Source organism: Protopterus annectens, chromosome 2.part1 (genome assembly GCF_019279795.1).
Source record: "Protopterus annectens isolate FY-2018-M chromosome 2.part1, PAN1.0, whole genome shotgun sequence".
NCBI lineage: Eukaryota > Metazoa > Chordata > Ceratodontiformes > Protopteridae > Protopterus > Protopterus annectens.
In genome coordinates, this window is record NC_056729.1 from 1805109473 (window position 1) to 1805128412 (window position 18940).

Here is an 18940-nt window from a genome sequence, read left to right on the forward strand (position 1 = left end):
TTCACATTCATATACCATATGTGTCCAATCAGCTATTATTTCAGAATCACATCTCCAAAATGTAATTCTATTTGATTTATACATAATTGTAATTTTGTTAGGAGTGACAAAAGCTCTGTGAAAGAATTTCCAAGTGAAACATTTCCAATATAATAAAGATGTGGTTTTATCTGTAGATTTTAATATTATTTTCTTGTGTATCTTCATTGTAGACATTTTCCACAGCTTCAGAATAGATACGTTGTAAAACTAATGCATGCATTAATGCAATCACATTTTAATTAATTTATAGACAATGGTTGTGGTATTATGCATTTAATTCTGATACATAAGCTATTATGCTATCTATTTCTATTTAGAAATGTATTTGCATAATATCACATGCAGATACACAACAATCATTCCAGAAGATTATTATTAATTCTTTCATATCCTCAAAGGATTACTTGTAATAAAGCAATCAGTCATACCCCTGCTGAGCATGCTTCATACAAAATAGTAACATCTCACAGAAGCAGAGAAGCGGACTGCTGGTTATATGTACAGTAGGTGTGTTTGTCAAGTTGCTTCTATATATCATATAATAGCAGCTACCTCCACTTCATTGGTTTTTACTGCATTTCCTCTCCTTATATTTATTACACAGCCTAATAACTACTGTAGTGATATAAATGCACGTTGCTCATTGACAATGTCAAGGAACTGTTAGCTTTTTAGTATATTCATACTGCAGGCTTTTTAGTAAATTCATCCTGCAGTATAGCTAATTTGATGACACACAATATGTTGATGCCAATAAGCATACTTCGCAACTGCTATGACTTGTGCATTGTGCAATGCTTTTTACCCATAGATTTAGGTGTGCTCCTTCAAGATTTACTGGTACTCACCAAAAAGTTAGACCAGTTTAAGGAACATACATTATTAAATAACTGGTAGAATTAATTATATGATCTGTATTACCTGAAAGCCTTCTATCGTGAAAAATAACAAACTGCACCACTTTATGATACCCTACTATGATTTCTAACAGCCAGAGCTATGATTTTCAGTGACAGAGGGTAAGAGGCATTATAATCATGGTTACATTTTTTTCAGCTAAGGGTGCTGGGGTCAGGGAATTCACTTTTCTTAATACACAGCAAACTTAGAGTAAGAATAATTAAGTCCAGAGATAAAGGAACAGGTGACCTTGCATGGGGTGTATTGATGGTAGCTTGCTCATCACTTGAAAGTGATGTTTTATTATTTATTTTGCATTTGCTGGCACATAGTTGATGCTGTCAGCATTGGCAATCAGGTATAAGCAAATGAGATTCTAAAGACAGTGAAATCCATGAAGCACTGACCTGGTGTCCCAGCTGGCAGCGTCAACAGTCTGCAGGACAAAGTAAAAGATTAGGAATAAAGAAAACTGTTTGGAATGTTTGGTCCTTGCTTTACCTAACTTCATAAAACTTAGCAAAAATAAATAAATACGTCTTTCCAGAGGAGAAAACAGCCAAATTAAGTATTTAAGCAGATCTTTATTCAATGATGGAGAAGCGTACAGTCATATATTTTATTCAACTTATACACTGATCATATTACAAAGAGATTATTCCTTTGATTCACTGTTATTGAGCTAGCAGTAAAGTTAGCAGGTCTAGACCTTGAGCTTCTAAATATCTTCATCCTTACAGACTTGGGTCTCACACATCAGCCTACACTTGTATACAGTGTGGCACTTTACTAGAGCAGTGTACCTGGGTCACAACTGAAAAGAGGCCTAGTCCCTTGTGATTGTTAACACATGCACTCACGTGTGTGTGTGTGTGTGTGTGTGTGTGTGTGTGTGTGTGTGTGTGTGTGTGTGTGTGTGTGTGTGTGTGTGTGTAAATCTGTGTTTGTGCTTGTTGGTGTACCTTGCCTTGTGTTCAGCATTTCAAAGATAGTGTCTGGATCTCAGTGACTGTGAACTTAAACATTGCTTGTATGGATATACCTTACTTCCCCAATATCATGCTTTCTGTGAAGCAGAGAGTTTGTGTGACACATGAAAATGAAATTGGTGCACATGTCATGAGAGGAGCTATGCCACGGGCTTCTGTTTATGAGTTTTCTCCCACCCCTGAGGCACACACACACACGTACACACACACACACACACACACACACACACACACACACACACACACACACACACACACACACACACACACACACACACACACACACACACACACACACACACACGCACCCTTATCTGTACTCTCTCTCTCTCTCTCTCTCTCTCTCTCTCTCTTGATGTGACTGCACATTACATTTACTCATTCCTACAGGTATTCTATATTATGTCAGCACCACTGGGGCTGCATTACATTCCTTAGTATGCAGTATATTGCCCCAGCCTCTTCCCAGTTAATTTTTATTAGCTGCTAGTGTCTTGCTCTCTTTCTCTTCTTGCAGACTCAAAGCCTTGTCTCTGTAGAGCTAGTTATCTGGGAGTCGTCTAATGCAGAACATGTTAAAATGTATGAAAACTAAATGCACTGGATAACCTCCAGGCCCCCTTTAGTGCCTTTCCTGTCTATTTCATGCTGCCCTGAACTGTTGAATAACTATTTATTTGTGTGTTTGTTTTTGCTTTCAAAAAGAGGTGCAGGTTAACATTGTGCTACAGATTTCTCATAAACAGTTATGCTGCATTTCTCTGCGTTTGTGTGCAGATCATCAAATTATTCCTATGGCCTCTGCTTTAAAGCATGTCACGTTATGGCAGACCAAGAGTGAACAGTATTCAGAAGTGCTTTTCAAGAAGTAATTACAGTACATTTACTGGCAGAATGATTACATCTTCCATGCAGTGCTGTAATCTGCTATTATTATACACACGACTGACTGTAATAGCAGGCACAAGGCCACTTAGTGTAGCCGTTTGGCACTCTGTAAAATACTGAGGATTTGGCCACTGAGACAGAAGACTGTACTTAAGTTCCCTGCTGATGTCTATTTCTAGAGTGTCTATTCAAAAGGATGGAGGTTATTAAAATTGAGAAAGAATGCAGGAGAGAACAACAGAGGAAAATAGGTGCCATTGATTGTAAATAACATTGAGCATTCAGTATAAACTTGTTTCAAATAACATACTGTAGAAGGCGTGTAAAGGATAGAAAGCAAATGAACAGTGGATGTTGACAGTTTAATCCCAAAAGTTTGGGGACTTCATGAAGCATAAAAAAAAAGGTAAACTAGTGTATAAAATTTAGTGGGTCACAGTTAATAGCCTGATAAACTGCTTGTCAACCCATCTCTTTAAATAACACATTATTAGTATGGCTATAACTTTATCGTATTACGCTTCCATCACATATGCAGATTATTCATCTCTGTGCATGCTTCTTACATTGTACTCCTCCCACCATTTCTCATCCTTTGTTTTCTGACATCATAAACTGGTCCTGCCCTCCTTAACCTCCTCATCCTCACCCACCTTTCCTCCCATACCTCGTCCCACCTACAGTCCTCAAACTCCTCAGCCCATTTCTCCTAAAATTTCCTAATCTCTTCCCCAACTCTCACTCAGCTAAGTCTTTAAAAACTGCCCCTCTTCTACCTTTCCTTACCCTAATCCAGCCCTGCTCAGACTCATAGCTGTTGCAGGGCCAAACAGCTGATAGCTATTTTTTTTTTTGTTTGTTTTTTTTACTTCATACAGCTATCTGCCTGTTCAGAACTTTTTAGTTTGTACTCCTTTGCACAAGTGTGTATCTCCACATAAAATATGTATATGTGCGTGCTTGTGTGTGTGTGTATGTGTGTGTATGTGTGAATATATACTGTGTGTGTGTGTGTGTGTGTGTGTGTGTGTGTGTGTGTGTGTGTGTGTAAATGTATATATATATATATATATATATATATATATATATATATATATGTGTGTGTGTGTGTGTGTATGTATGTATACACACACACACACACACACACACACACAGAAGGAGGGAGAGAAGAGGGAGGCCAAAGCTCCAGAGTGTTGGGTAGAGCAAGACAAGAAAGGAAAAGCAACAAAGGCAGCATAAAAAGATTTTTTCATTAGCTGCACATGAGTAGAAGGAGTGAAAATCCAGCCATGAAAGCCCAGGTACGTATCAAACTGATTACACAGTATAACAAAGGAGATTGACAGTTTTATTTAGACATTCAAACATATGAGGGTTTTAATCCCTCAAATTATGGGTAAAGCTATTTATGCAATAAGTAAGATGTCTGGCTCTGTCTTGCATACAGTAACAAATGTTTTATACTAATGCTTAAAGCTTACTGACATACGTTTTGAGAACATGGAAGAAAAGCAGAGGAGCATGTTAGTGATGTCATTGTAGAGCTAAGCACTTACTTTAAAAAGCGGGATATCAAATTACTTCTTCTGCGAAACCTTCTGATAAAGGCACAAGCATTTAATACTTTCCTCAGGATATGGGAATCTGGGTGACAGACTGGATGTGTACCTTGGTTGAAGTGATGAGTAGAAAGGGTGACCTCTATCTTGCCAGAAGGGTACAAATGTACAGGAAGGTGAAACGTAGCCTGATGTGTGGATATAAATAAACCTATGGAGCAGTCTAAACCATTACAGCAGATTCCATAGGTAAAGGGAGAAGACAGTAGTTCCATTACATGCATGGTGAAACGTAGCCTGATGTGTGGATATAAATAAACCTATGGAGCAGTCTAAACCATTACAGCAGATTCCATAGGTAAAGGGAGAAGCCAGTAGTTCCATTACGGTGAAACGTAGCCTGATGTGTGGATATAAATAAACCTATGGAGCAGGCTAAACCATTACAGCAGATTCCAAAGGTAAAGGGAGAAGTCAGTAGTTCCATTACATGCATGGGTCCGGTTGCCAAATGTTTCCAAGTTAAGAAAATGGAACATGCATGGTCCAAGTGTCCACAGAAAGAAGATGGGGAGCAAAAGCTACATGAGTAACTACCAGAAGTGATTCCATGGTAATAGACATTTTTCTTGAGACTGTAGCTGCCCAAGATTACCACAATGATCTGTTCCTTGTCCTAAGATATGGAAAATAAACTAATAGGAGGGATACTGCATTAAGACATATAGTTAGAGAGGAACAATGCTTATTTGGCCAGTCCATTCTGGACCAAGGGAAGAACAGCTATTCAAGTACCATCAATCATATTTGGACTGGGAACGAAGATGAGGGAAACAAGCAGGTGGTTGTATCTGAAGATGTCCTGTTGAATGTTTTAATAGGAAATGAATCCGATGATATAATATGTTGTATGACTGCAATGACATGCAGCCAGCCATAGAGACAAGGAAAAGACTAAGGTAGCTGGGGTGCTAAGAAAGTGACCATACTTCCAACCCATGCCGGTGATGTGGTTTCTTTAGGAGTACAGCTAAGTAGTAATCAGAGCCACAGTTCTCCCGTGATGGTACTGCACTTCCTTTGTAAGAAGCTACTTCATGGGAAGAGCTAGCAAGTAGCACAAACCTAAATCTGAGCGACAGCTGTCAAAAAGTACTAGACTTTCTTTAGAAGGGTATCTCTGGAGGAGCAGAAAAGGAGATGAAACCAACAAAAAGCACACATAAAATAGCTTAAGTGAGACAGCCATGCAACAGCCTGACTCTCAGTAGCAGGGGAAGTCTATATACTCTCCTGCAGGGGGCTATAGGGAGAGGTAGTACTGATGGTCCTATTTCCAACAGTCTACTGACAAATACCTTTGGCTATAGCCCATGATATGCCTTTATTCTGGTCAGCTGCACATGAAACAAAGAAAAGTGAGGTTTATGTAAATATATATTGACCATGTTTTGAAAAAGATGTGAGGGTATTGTGAGATGTGTAAGTAGTGACAATAAGTCAGAAAAGTAGAAAATCAAGCTAAAGCTGCTTTGGTACAATTCCCTGTTTATGCAGGCTGTTTCAGAGGATAGCCATGGATATTATGGGGATTCTTAATACCTCAAGCACCACACATAAATGACATGTCTTTGTGGTCTTATACTATGCTACTAGATAACTTGAGTTAGTGAATTTGTCCTTTATCTTAGTAGAAAGGTGTCAGATGTTATGTTAGAAATTTTCGTCAGGATTGGTTTCCCTAGAAAATGTTAATGGACTGGACAAGGGTTCTACCTAAATATCAGATATACTGACCTGTTCAGGGAAGCTCTGTAGGATAAAACAGTACCCCCCCCCCCCCCCGCAGTTTACAAAAAAGTAGTCTGGTAAAGTGATTCAACTCTACTCTTAAAACTATGATGATGAAATCTGTAGGTCTGTTTAAGCAATAGACCCATTTCTCTTTGTATGTAGTAAGGTGTTCCAAAACTGCATGTTTTCACCATTGAGCTACTTCATGATAACAGGAAGAGGGGACTTCCTAGATTTACTTTATAATGAAAGTAAGGGCAGATATGAGTCCTACAAAATCAGTTGTGAAGTATTTCCTACATTTCTGGACTAGTGCCTTCTATGTGGAGTCTGCATGTCCTCCCCGCGGTCGAGTGGCATTTGAAAGACATGCGTGAATGGGCGTGCCTTCATTGAAGGTTGGGCATCGGGCTGGCACCTCAGCACCATAAAAATCTACTGCCAATCATTAGCAGACCGGAGTTCTGCTGTGGCGACCCCTAACTGGGAAAAGACGAAAGAAGAACAACAACTTAGGGAACCCATGAGACTGGCACATGGGCACAAAGAAAAAAAGCACAACAGCAGCAAAAGTCTGATATGGCCAGATGGCTTGAATGTGAGAGCAGACATTTGGACAAAAGGTAATGCCGTGTTTGCCTGTTCAAAAGATAAGGTGCAGATTACCATGGGAGAATCCTTTCTCTGTTCTAAGAAAGGAAAATTATGTAAATGACATGCTGGAGTTGCCAGACAGTAGGCAGAAATGTAAACACTATCATGTTAACATAATAATGCCACATCACGTTAACATAATAATGGCACCCTACCATGATGGAGACATTGATTGCCAGTATCTGCAGTGCTTACAGGAGGAAGCCTTGGGACTGACATTCTTTGTAAAACACTTCAGTGGATGAGGTAGTGCTTTTCATACAAATAGAAACATGTCCAACTCAGGAGCTACACAACTAGAGCATCATGTGGTCATTGAATGCAGGGATCCAACAACCAAACAGACACCTTACAGGGTACTTGTGCAATTTAGTCAAGCCATGTGAAGGAAACTGTAGGGACTGTTGGATCTGAGGATATTCCAGAACTTCATAGTTCATGGGTCTCATCATTAATGCTAACACAAAAAATGCCGGGAACACAAAGTTCTCTGTAGACTAAATGTTTAAATAGCCACATACAGTTAGATGTTTGCTCTGTGCCCAGAAAAGATGAAGCTTTTGACCAGCTCTGTGGGGCTTAGTATTTTGACTACTATTGATCTAAAAGCTACTAGTAGGTACTGTTTTACACCTGCAGTAATAGAGAGGTCAGCTTTCATTATCCTGTTTGTGCTTTCTGAATTCATATTTATCCTACCTCATAACTGACAGCATTTTCTGAATTATATTCTGAATTCACCAAGATGCCCTTTGTAATAAAATTGCCAAGTCAGTTTTAAACAAGTCGATAATTTGCATCCCATCAGGAGCTGGTTGTTATGCTCTTTCTTATACAGAGGATACTGCAATTTCTAATCAGCCCTGAAATAAACTTTTATTTCCAACATGTAAGGGGGGGGGTGCTGTGTGCACTACAGCATGTTGGGTTCACTATTAATGAAAACAAATGACAGGTAGTGATGGCAACAAGTCTTACCTTACTCAGGTGAGTGATGGAAGAATGTGGCTACAGCCTGCCAAAATGGAGGCTATTCAGTCATGGCTGACCAATGATAACCAAAAGCAGATTAGTGTGTTTCTGTGGACAGTGAGGTATTATAGAAAATGTGTCCCTCACTCTAGCATCAACGCCATTTCTCTGAAAGGCCTTATCTCCTAAAAACAAATAAAGTTATTAGGGCACAAACATAAGAGCATGTATTCCAAAAGCTCAATAGAGCCTTGAATAGATCCCCTTGTAGCAGCCTAACTTGATTATTGCCAAGAATTTACCACATGAGTAGCTGCATCAAATCACAGACTGGAGTCTGTATATTGCCATGTTTCTTCAAAGGGAGAAGAGCATCTAATAGTCTGTTCAGGAAAAGAATCACATCCAACTGTGGGAAAAGAATGTTTGGAGATAGTATGGGTTTTTTCAAAGCTTCAACTCTGCCTATTTAATAGAAAATTCACAATGGTTACAGATCACAATCCAATAAAGTGGTTGCACAAAACAATTAGTTAAAACTATAAGTTACTCAGATGGAGTTTGGTATTCCCATCCTACATTATTACAATCGAACACTAGACTGGGTGCCACTAATCAAATGCAGAAGTTTTATCCTGACAAGGATTGGGTAGTGTAACTTGACATGTACATTCAACTCAATTTATTTATTTAACTCATTTATTGGTGGTGACTCAAGAAAGCTTACCTGAGCTCTAGAAAGAGGGGAGAAATGTAGGGGTTATGGACTAAGGTAAGGTAATGTAAATGTAATTATTTTTCAGAAAAAAATGTAAATTTGCACAAAGTCCATAACTGGCATGTCTAGTAACTGAGCAGCATGTACAATGTGTAAAACATATAAAGATGAATAAGGATTGTGCGTAGTTACCAGACAGCTATATTATGATTAGCTTATTTTAAAAGAGGAGTAACCATGTTCTTGGTATCCTGCATTGGTCTAGTTAATGGTAGCACGGTGTGTGTGTGTGTGTGTGTGTGTGTGTGTGTGTGTGTGTGTGTGTGTGTGTGTGTGTGTGTGTGTGTGTGTGTGTGTAAACCTATGTTGGTCAAGTTTGAATTCATTTTGGTAAGATAGCACCGAAAGACATTTAGCTGACAGGGTAGATGAATTCCTGGAGGACTGTGGTTATTACTCTGCTCTGCAGTTGTTCAGTATAAATCTTTTTTGGGCATGGGAAGCTTTGTTCATAACCCAAGCAGCAGTATATATTTGCCATCTGCAGTTAATGGCAATCACCCATCACACAGTACCCTGTCCATCACACATTAATTGGTGGTAATAGTGGAGTAGATAATGAGACCGTACCCTGACATCACATATTAGCTAAAAAAGTAATAAATGATACAAGAAATAGCATAATGGTATAATGTGCATAGGAAAGAAGAAAAATGCAAATATAAATATACATAATGCAGAAACTCATGTGTAAGACAAGTAATGTACACGGGTAGAAAATATACATAGTAAGACTACCTCAGAAAACAAAGAAAGCAACTGTCAGTGAACTTTTAACTAAGCCCAACAAAGATTTGGGTATAAAAGTAAGTAGGTACACACCAAAAGAATGATGAAATAATGAAAGTAGTATTCAGGGGTTTAATTAAACAACTGGAAAAAGCTAATAAAGTATCAATCCATTCCTTAGATAGCTTTCTGAAGAGTATTTTGAGAGTTAAAAAGGTATCAAACATTCTTAGGTCTAACAAATCTCCTAACAGCGTTCAAACTCATGATTCACTTTCTGTTCACCTCCATTTCTTTTATAAAAATGGGACTTGAACTATTAAGCATTCCAGCTAGACATAATGAGACATTATGCTTAACTTGGTGCTGAATTAGACAGTTTGTTGGCAGCAGTCAATAGACATAAAACAATATTAATTGCCTTCAAAAAGAAAAAGTTGGAAAGAGAATGGAGAAAGTATGATTAGGAGACTGCATATTCTAATATGAAATGGGGGTTCCACCTGGAACAATGGGGGTTCACATGATAACACAACAGTTGCTGATCACAGTCAGCCTAGTGATTTGAAGACATCCTTGCAATTGCTGTGATAAACTGAAAGGCTGCTAGCCTAGCTAGACAGAATTTTGTAAATAATTCTATGTCATTATAAATATTAATAAAATCCACGGGCTTGTTTTACAAATGTAAAGAGAACAATATGTTATGATTAAACTATATGTTGTACTGAGCTTCAAAAATGTAACCACAGCCCACCCTGCTGGAAGAAAGCTGTTAAGTAAAGAATTTTACAACTGTGTTTGATCTCAAGCTCAGAGACAAGATGTCTGGGCTAGGAAATTCTTTCTATTGTTTTAAGACAGAAATAATTGCTAGATTTTACATGCAGAGTGTCCTTTATTGCTGTGGTTTCCTGGCACATGCAAGATTACAAAAATATGTTAAATTTTGAGTTCTGTGAGCGTGTGAAACTTTAGCAGAGGTGTCAAAAATGATGCAACCTGAAATGACTAAGCAGTACTGTGTATTATCAATGTAAGGGCTATCTCAGAAAGAAAGAATAGCATTTTGTATCTTGTCTGGGATCTAGTAAGAACACCCACTCACCAGCACTTGCTTCCTCTGTATGCAAGTAGTATTTAGAACAGTGATTTCTCTTAGAGATAGATAGGAATATAGCCAGATTAGTCTAGCCGTTTTCTATATTTATGTCAGACTATCCTCCAATCTTGTTTTAAAGTATTTCCTGTGATTTTTGAAGTCTGTAATGTCATTGTGTTGAAGTAATAAGTATTGCCTTGTGCTTTTATTATTTAATTAAACATTTTTAAACCATTTAATTGTGGCTGTTTTGTGTAGAGATCATTTAATCTCTGGAGTACTTGCATGTATTTGGTGATACTGTATAAGCCACTCCAATAACCTTAAAACTTTTGGTCACACTTACTGTTTGGATAGCAGTAATATTGCACAGTTGAATTGGACACCCTTTGGTAAGGGCCTTTATACTAGCTGATAGTAGTGGTTGGTGGCAGTCAGTACTACCTTATAGTCAGGGCAGAAAGGGGGCATAGCCGGAGAACCTGTGCCAGCCTTCCCCAGGAGTATCTGTGTGTTTGTGTATAATTCATATCTCAAAGTGTGTGTGCATGTGTATCAGCTACTTGGGAAGGGACATGAAGCACTGGTTGGACAGAGAGGGTGTAGGAGGTTTTGGCTTGACCACTCAGCTGAGATCTGTACCCTACAGCTGTGCCAGTGGGGAGCCTTATTGGAGATGTGGAGAGAAAGGGAGAAACCAACCCAGGACTGACTGTGATCTCTATGTGCTCTTAAGGGAAATTGCACTTTACTGTGTTTGTATTTGCTAACCTCCCAATGTGGATGCCCCTCACTGGTGCTAGTGATGAGGATTGAGGCTCCTTGATTATTGGGCCAGTGCACCATAATCGCAATTGTCTTCAAGGGAGAATGACAGTCCCCTAACAGGTTCCAGTTCTAATATGAGTCCAATCATCAAGCAACAAGAATGCAAATGAGAACGTTTCATGCAAACAGGGGATGTCAGACCATCCAGTGGGGATGTTGGAGAGGGAATAACAAAAGAGGAAGTAATCAGTGACAACCATCAGAAATTTCAAGATATTTAACTTGAGTGTCTATGCACTGAGTGAACCTCATATAGAAGTGTCCAAGAAAGGACTCTCAGTTGTACCATTGGACAGGTCTTCCATTACAAAGAGACTAATGACGGTGAAACTTTACACTAAGAAACTGAATTAGTCTTTCTCCTCAAATATACTGCTTTCAGAACCAACAGTCTAAAAGGTATGTTGACCAAAAAATGACTTTAAATCTCCCCTTGTCTAGTACTCTGGTTATTCTATGAAAAGGTCTACCTCACACACCTACATACACGTTTTTTGTTTTAATTTAAATCATGAAAAACATAAGATACCAAGTGAGTTAAAAGTAAAAAGAGAGAGCAATTAGTATGGCAATTATGAAGGCAGACAAGGAATTGGAATGATTCTCATGAATAAAGAAATTTATAAGCTAGAAGCTTCACAGGGGCTACATTCTGCAAAACAAACTGTAGCTGGCAGAGAATGTTGACCCTGTAGTTCAGAAACCACGTTGCAAAAAAATTAAGGAAAAGTAATATGGTTATGGTATTGTACCAGGAATATAATTTCTATTTGCCTGCCACATACATAAGACATGCATTCAGTGATAAAAACAATATCTGCCATTACAAGCACTGTAGCATGTAGGTCTTCAAATATAGTTTCAGAATGCTCTCCCATGTCAGTCCTTACCTATATTACAGTGGATATCTCATCCACAAATTGCAATCCAAGATTGCTGTGATACTTTGGCACACAGGTTCATAGGTTCATAGGTAGGTACTAGGCTATTGGCCCTAGGCCTATATAAGCCTAGCCAAAAGGTACCCTGGCTTTCGCTACCCAAGAAAATAATTTTCCTGTGCCACTGTTGAGCAGAGCCACAGAAGTGATTCCCGGGGTGAATTTCCTATCTCCCATACAATCATCAAGATTTTTCTTGAAGAGTGCTAGTGAGGAGCATTGTTTGATATAGATAGGTAGCTTGTTCCAGAGTATGGGAAGTCTTTGGGACAGGAATCTTTCCCTCCAGCATGTTCTGTTTATTGTGGTGACAAGATTTCGGTCCCTAGAGCGTGTAGCACAGAGGGATTGGAATTTTTTTAAGTGGAGCATGTCCAAAAGCTCTGGGTTTGACATAGCTTTGTGTGTTAGGCAGAGATCACCTCTGAGTAGGTGATATGTGATGGAGTAAAGGTGCAGTTTTTTGAGACGGTCTGCTTAGGGCATCTGTTTGAGGCCAGTAATCCTCTTTGTGAGGTATTTCTGCGGCCTTTCCAGTTGTTGTAGATGTCTTGTGAGGTACATGCCAAAAGGGGCGTTGTACTCTATAATGGGTCTAATGAGTGATGAGTAGAGGGGACATAACCTCTTTTTTTCCAGGATGAGAAACCTTTTGTGATGAGGTGTGCCATGTAGAAGGATTTCCTGACTACTGTGGCAATGTGATTATCAAAGGAGAGACTACTGTCCACCTGTGCCCCAAGGTCTCTTATCACACTTTCGGTGTTAAGTATACTACCGCCTATGTGGTAGTTCATGGGTACAGAGTTTTTACCAAAAGGGATGACAATGCACTTTTTGGCATTAAGCTTGAGGCCATGGCTTTGACACCAGGCATCTGTCTCAGTGAGGCACTTTTGTAGAATGTCCACATCTTTTGGAGTTTTGATTATGGCTCCTAGTTTGCAGTCATCTGCGAATTTCATTAGCCAATGACCTTCTGTGTTAGCCTGTACTTCAGAGAAGTAGATACCAAACAGGAAAGTACCCAGGACTGAACCCTGTGGTACTCCACTTGTCACTGGTCTGAAGTTGGATTTGGAGTCTGCTACTTTCACAGTGTGGGTTCTGTCAGTGAGCCAATTGGCAACCCATCTTGTGACATAGGGATTTATACCTAGTTTACTGAGTTTATCTATAATTCCAGAGGGGGGGATGGTGTTGAAAGCCTTGGCGAGATCTAGATAGGCTGTGTGAACCACCTTACCCTCATCTACGGCTTTAGTGACCGCTTCAAAGAAGTCTATCAGGTTTAGGAGACATGAGCTCTGAGCTACAACAGAATGGCAATAAATATACTGATCCCAAGGATATTGCCAATATCCTAGCAGATCGATTCAGTGCCAACTTCATCCCCCCCTCACCCCCTAAATGGCTCATCTCAATACTGGGAGATTGCCAAATTCCTGTAACAATGGCCACACAGTTAAAAAACGCACTCTCCAAAGCTAAGAATACAGCATCCATGGGACCAGATGACATCCCGTACTACATGAACTACAAAATGAACTGGCACCTCACCTAAGTTTAATCATACCCTCACCTCAGGCTTTGTGCCCACTGAGTGGCGCATAGCTACAGTTATCCCACTCCACAAGGGGGGAATCCGCCTTGGATCCCAGTAACTACCACCCCATCAGTCTGACTAGCCTGATCTGCAAGACCATGGAATGTATTATCATGGAACTTATAAACAAAGGCATTGGCAACCTTAAAATACTGGACTCCACCCAGTTTGAGTTTGTGAATGGCCAATCTTGTCTCCTGAACCTGACTGACTTCTTGGAATCAGTCTCCAGAGCTGTGGACAAGGGTAAGGCAGTCCACACAGCCTATCTGGACCTCGCCAAGGCCTTTGAAACCATCCCCCTCTTTGGAATCATAGATAAACTTACTAAGCTGGGAATTAATCCCTACGTCACTCGATGGGTTGCCAACTGGCATACTGACAGAACCCACACTGTAAAAGTAGCTGACTCCAAATCCAGCTCCAGACAAGTGACAAGTGGACTACCTCAGGGTTCAGTCCTGGGACTTCTCTTGTTTGGCATCTACTTCTCTGAAGTACAGGCCAACACTAAGGGACTCTGGCTAACAAAGTTCACAGATGACTGCAAACTGGGAGCCATTATTGAAACCCCAAATGATGTGGATACTCTACAAAAGGGCCTTACAGAAACATATGCTTAGTGCCAGAGCCATGGGCTCAAGCTCAATGCCAAGAAATGTATAGTTATCCCCTTTGGTAAAAAACATGTACCCGAAAATTACCACATAGGTGGCAGTACACTAAACACCAAAAGTGTGATAAGAGACTTAGGGACACAGGTGGACAGTGGTCTCACCTTCAATAACCACTTCACCACAACAGTCAGGAAATCCTTCTATGTGGCACACCTTATCATTAAGGGCTTTTCATCCAGAGAAAAGGAGGCCATTGTCCCACTGTACTCATCCCTCATTAGACCCATTATAGAATACAACACCCCATTTTGTATGTACCTCTCAAGACATCTGCAACAATTGGAAAGGCCGCAGAAATACCTCACTAAAAGAATCACAGGCCTAAAGCTGATACCCAATGCTGACCGCCTTAAGAAACTCCAGCTATACTCTGTCGCATATAGTCTACTCTGAGGCAATCTCTGCTTAACATACAAGGCCATGTAAAACCCAGAGCTGTTGGTTATGCTACACTTAAAGAAATCCCAATCCCTCAGAGCCACACACTCCAGGGATCTAAACCTTGTCATCACAATAAACAAAACATGCTGGAGGGATAGGTTCCTGACCCAGAGACTCCCCAGACTATGGAATAGACTGCCCATACATGTCAAGCAGAGCGCCTCTTTGGCCCTCTTCAAAAGGAACCTTGATGATTGGATGGGAGAAAGGAAATTCACCCTGGGGATCACGTCAGTTGCCCTGCTAGACAGGGGTCCAGGAAAGTAAAAAGTGGGAGAAGAAATAGCCAGGGAATTGTTATGGCTAGGCTTGTATAGGACCTAGAGCTGATAGCCTAGTACCAACCTATGAACCTATGAACCTATGATCTGCCTTTTACAAACCCAGACTGGGTGGGGTCCAGAGTTTGGAGATTACCAATGTCATTGTTTATAAGTTCCATGATGATACATTCTATAGCTTTGCAGACCAGGCTCGTCAGGCTAATGGGGCGGTAGTTTCTGGGTCCATGGTGGCTCCCTCTTTGTGGAATGGGATAACTGCCACTGTGCACCATTCAGTGAGTACATAGCCTGATGTGAGGCTATGATTGAACATGGTATTTAGGTGGGGTGCCAGTTCGTTCTGTAGTTCATGTAGAATGCAGCCTGGGATGTTGTTACCTGTTCAGCCGTGATTACAGGAACTTTGCATTTTTCCGGGAGAGAGATGGGCCCTTTAGGGGATGAGAGGGGGGTAAAGTTAGCACTGAACCTATCTGCCAGGATGTTGGCAATATCAGTTGGTTCTATATATTTAGTGCCATTGTGCTGTAACTCAGAGCAGATCTGAGTTTTGCCATTGAGATTCTTGACATAGCTATAGAATGCTTTGTGGTTGTCTTTAGAGTCAGTGGTGATTTTGTTTTCATAACTAGCTTTGGAGGATTTTATGAGGGATCTCAGCTTCTTACTGAGGCTGACCAGGGAGTTCCTCCAATCATGGGATTTTACTCTTTTTACAACAGTTTCTTTTTTCTGTTGTAGAGTTTGTTTATGGCAGGGGACCACCAGATTGGCTTCCTTTTTTTGGAGGATAGCATCTTGGTTCTGTTAGGGATTGTACGAGCCATGCACTTGTGTAAGTACTTATAAAGTGCATTTGTGTAGGATTCAGCAGTCATACCTCTATTGTCCATCAGCATGGGTGTCGTGAAGTTTGCCACTTCTGTCTTAAGTAGCGTGAAGTTGGCTTTGGAGAAATTTTTTATGGTGGTTTTCCTTATGGGGGTGGGCACAGGATGTGGATGTCTAGGGTGATTGGCTTGTGGTCGGATGTGACCAATGAGGAATTGACCTCTGGTCTGGAGCACCGGTTGCCCATGTTGGTAATAACCAGGTCTAGGATATTGCTACCCCTGGTGGGGGTGTGGATAAGTTGATCCAAGGCATTGGAATTTATGAATTCCAGAAAACGTTGAGCACAAGAGTTGGTACAGGAGTAGTTTTCCTAGTTAATGGTGGGATAGTTGAAATCGCCCATTATTAGGGTGTTAGGTTGTACCCTAATATTTTCCAGTGTATCAAGAAATGAGGAGTGGGAATCCTGGGGCATGGTGGGGGATCTGTAGGATCATGAATTACTAATGAGCTTAATTCAGTAGTCCTGCATTTGATACCCTCAGCCTTTATTTGACTGCTGTGCAACTCCAAGCAAATCACTTAACCAGAGAATGTTCTTGGATAACCCTGAAAACATGTAGATGTACTTTGTGGGTTTACTCAGATGAAAAATAATTTTATTTATTTGTTAATCAAGTATGAGAACTGCTCCTCAAACCCATTTCTTCCATGAACAGGGCCGCAAGGTCAGAGTAAGTAGAATATATAGGACAAGAAACTTGAGAAATGTTAGGAGACTGAAACACCCAGAAAACTCCATGCAGACTCAGGGAGAACATATAAATAAAAAAAATAAATAAAAACAGACTATTCAGAAATTTTACTGAACATTTAGTACAAATCCTATCTAGAAGGAATAAATAATGGAATTCTCAGTATTGAATACATACAGTGGCAAAATGTAATCGAATTCTGTGGAGTAGGTTACCTAATGATTTAAAATTCACTCCTCAAAAGAAGGCTTTTAAGTTATCAAACTTCTACAGATATAATGGGATTGTCACTGTGATGTGATTTAGTACCTTATTTCTTGCTACTGAAAGCTGTATTTTAGCCAGCTTACAGATTGCCTGCAACACCTCGTTTTTAGCAGTGATGCAAACTGGTACCTATTCCTTTTATGCCAGGTGCTCTTTGTTACTTCTTTATAGATCTATGAAGCTTATGTACTTGCCTCTCAACTGCCCTGATCTTAGCAGAATGCCCAAATTTTTGCCAAATATTTTTGGTCTGTTCCTCATAAAATGTGTCATTTTCTAGCAAATCATGAACTGAAGTCTCTTAATGGCATATATTTGAATTTCAAACTTCATATCCTTCAGAAATTGCAGTGTAAAACCTATTATTGTAGCAACTTTCTAAGTTTGTATGAGCAATATTTAAAATATGTCCCTGAATTTGTCCAGATTTCTTGTACTTAGAGGTTGAAAGGTATGATAATGTACATTACAAAGTTGTATCAGCCATGTTTATATGTGCTGTTGTCTCTGAACAGGGGTGCCACCTGCCCTGGTCCCATGTGACAGTCCTGAATTCAGCTTTACCGGTTCACCTGTTAAGCAGACTCTTGGCAGGATGCTAGATATCCACACTGGTAATCCACACACTGACGTCACAGTACCACTATTATTCTATTTATTTTTCCTCTAATTTCCTTGTTTGGGAGGGGTTAGTACATTGAGTGGCTGACTGCTATGCCAATCAGACTTTGCATGTTCCTGCATTCAGGAGATGAGTCAGGGAGAGTTAGTCAGGAAGTCAGGATATATACTGCCAGGGTCAGGTATGGATGGAGTAGACTTCAAGGCCTTCTTTTCAATAACAACCTATTACAGAGCAAATAACTAACAATAACAGAATGAAACAGTAGAGAACAAAACCAGGATTTATAATGCAGAAGTGTACAGTGATAAGATTCTTTTTATATCTTGATTATTTGTGGAATTGTAAATATGTTTGCTGGCAGGCTTGCTAAATTTCCCACTAGAATATTAATTCCATTTACTTCCCTTTTTTTGAATGGAATGACTATAGGTTTGCACCTTTACTCCCCAGGGCTTAGGAAAATGTTTGAAATGTTTGACAGTTGTCTTCCTTATTAATGATTCTTGTTAAAAAGGCCCTTTGCCTTAAGTTTAAATGAAACATATGTCAGGGCTGCCATGCAAGGACAGAAAAGAAGATTGGATTTTTCACACCCATCTCCTGTATTTTGCTTCATATTTCAGACATTTTATTTGAGTAAGTAAGGTCGGGCAGAGGGCGAGGAAGGGGTCATATAGTTTTTGAAAACTACTGTTTGCCTTGTACTCCACAATAACTGTATAGTTACCCTGAATGTACATGTCTAAATACATAGACATATTAAAGCTGTAAAAACTTTTCAAACCATTGTAACTGCACTCAAACTACTTATTTTTATTTGCTTTGAAACTGTATATTATACTTATGATGTGACCCTTGGGTTATGGCCAGAATGAGTCCTTACAGGATCAGGCAGCCCACTACCAGTTAGCAGGCATAATAAATAATATAAATACTATAAAAACTGTTACTGTCAAAAATTAGTACTTTCCAATAACATTTCCGGCTGATATGCTGAGCCTGTACTGCAAAACCTAGATAAGCAAACCTGCAAGTTAACATGTCAAATATGGTAGCCCTTTGAAATGCCATGACTTACAATGCTGAGGCCAAAGACATGGAGAATAAATGTCTGAAAATCTGGATGTGCATAAGTCCAAGATTGCCATTTCTCTGAATATTCCCCTTTTTGCTGAGGCATGGCAATTTCAGAGATGGAATACATAAGTTTGGGTGGTTGGGGGGGCTTGACCCTCTCACGTCTGGGAATACATTAGACTTGCCCCCTGCAAATAA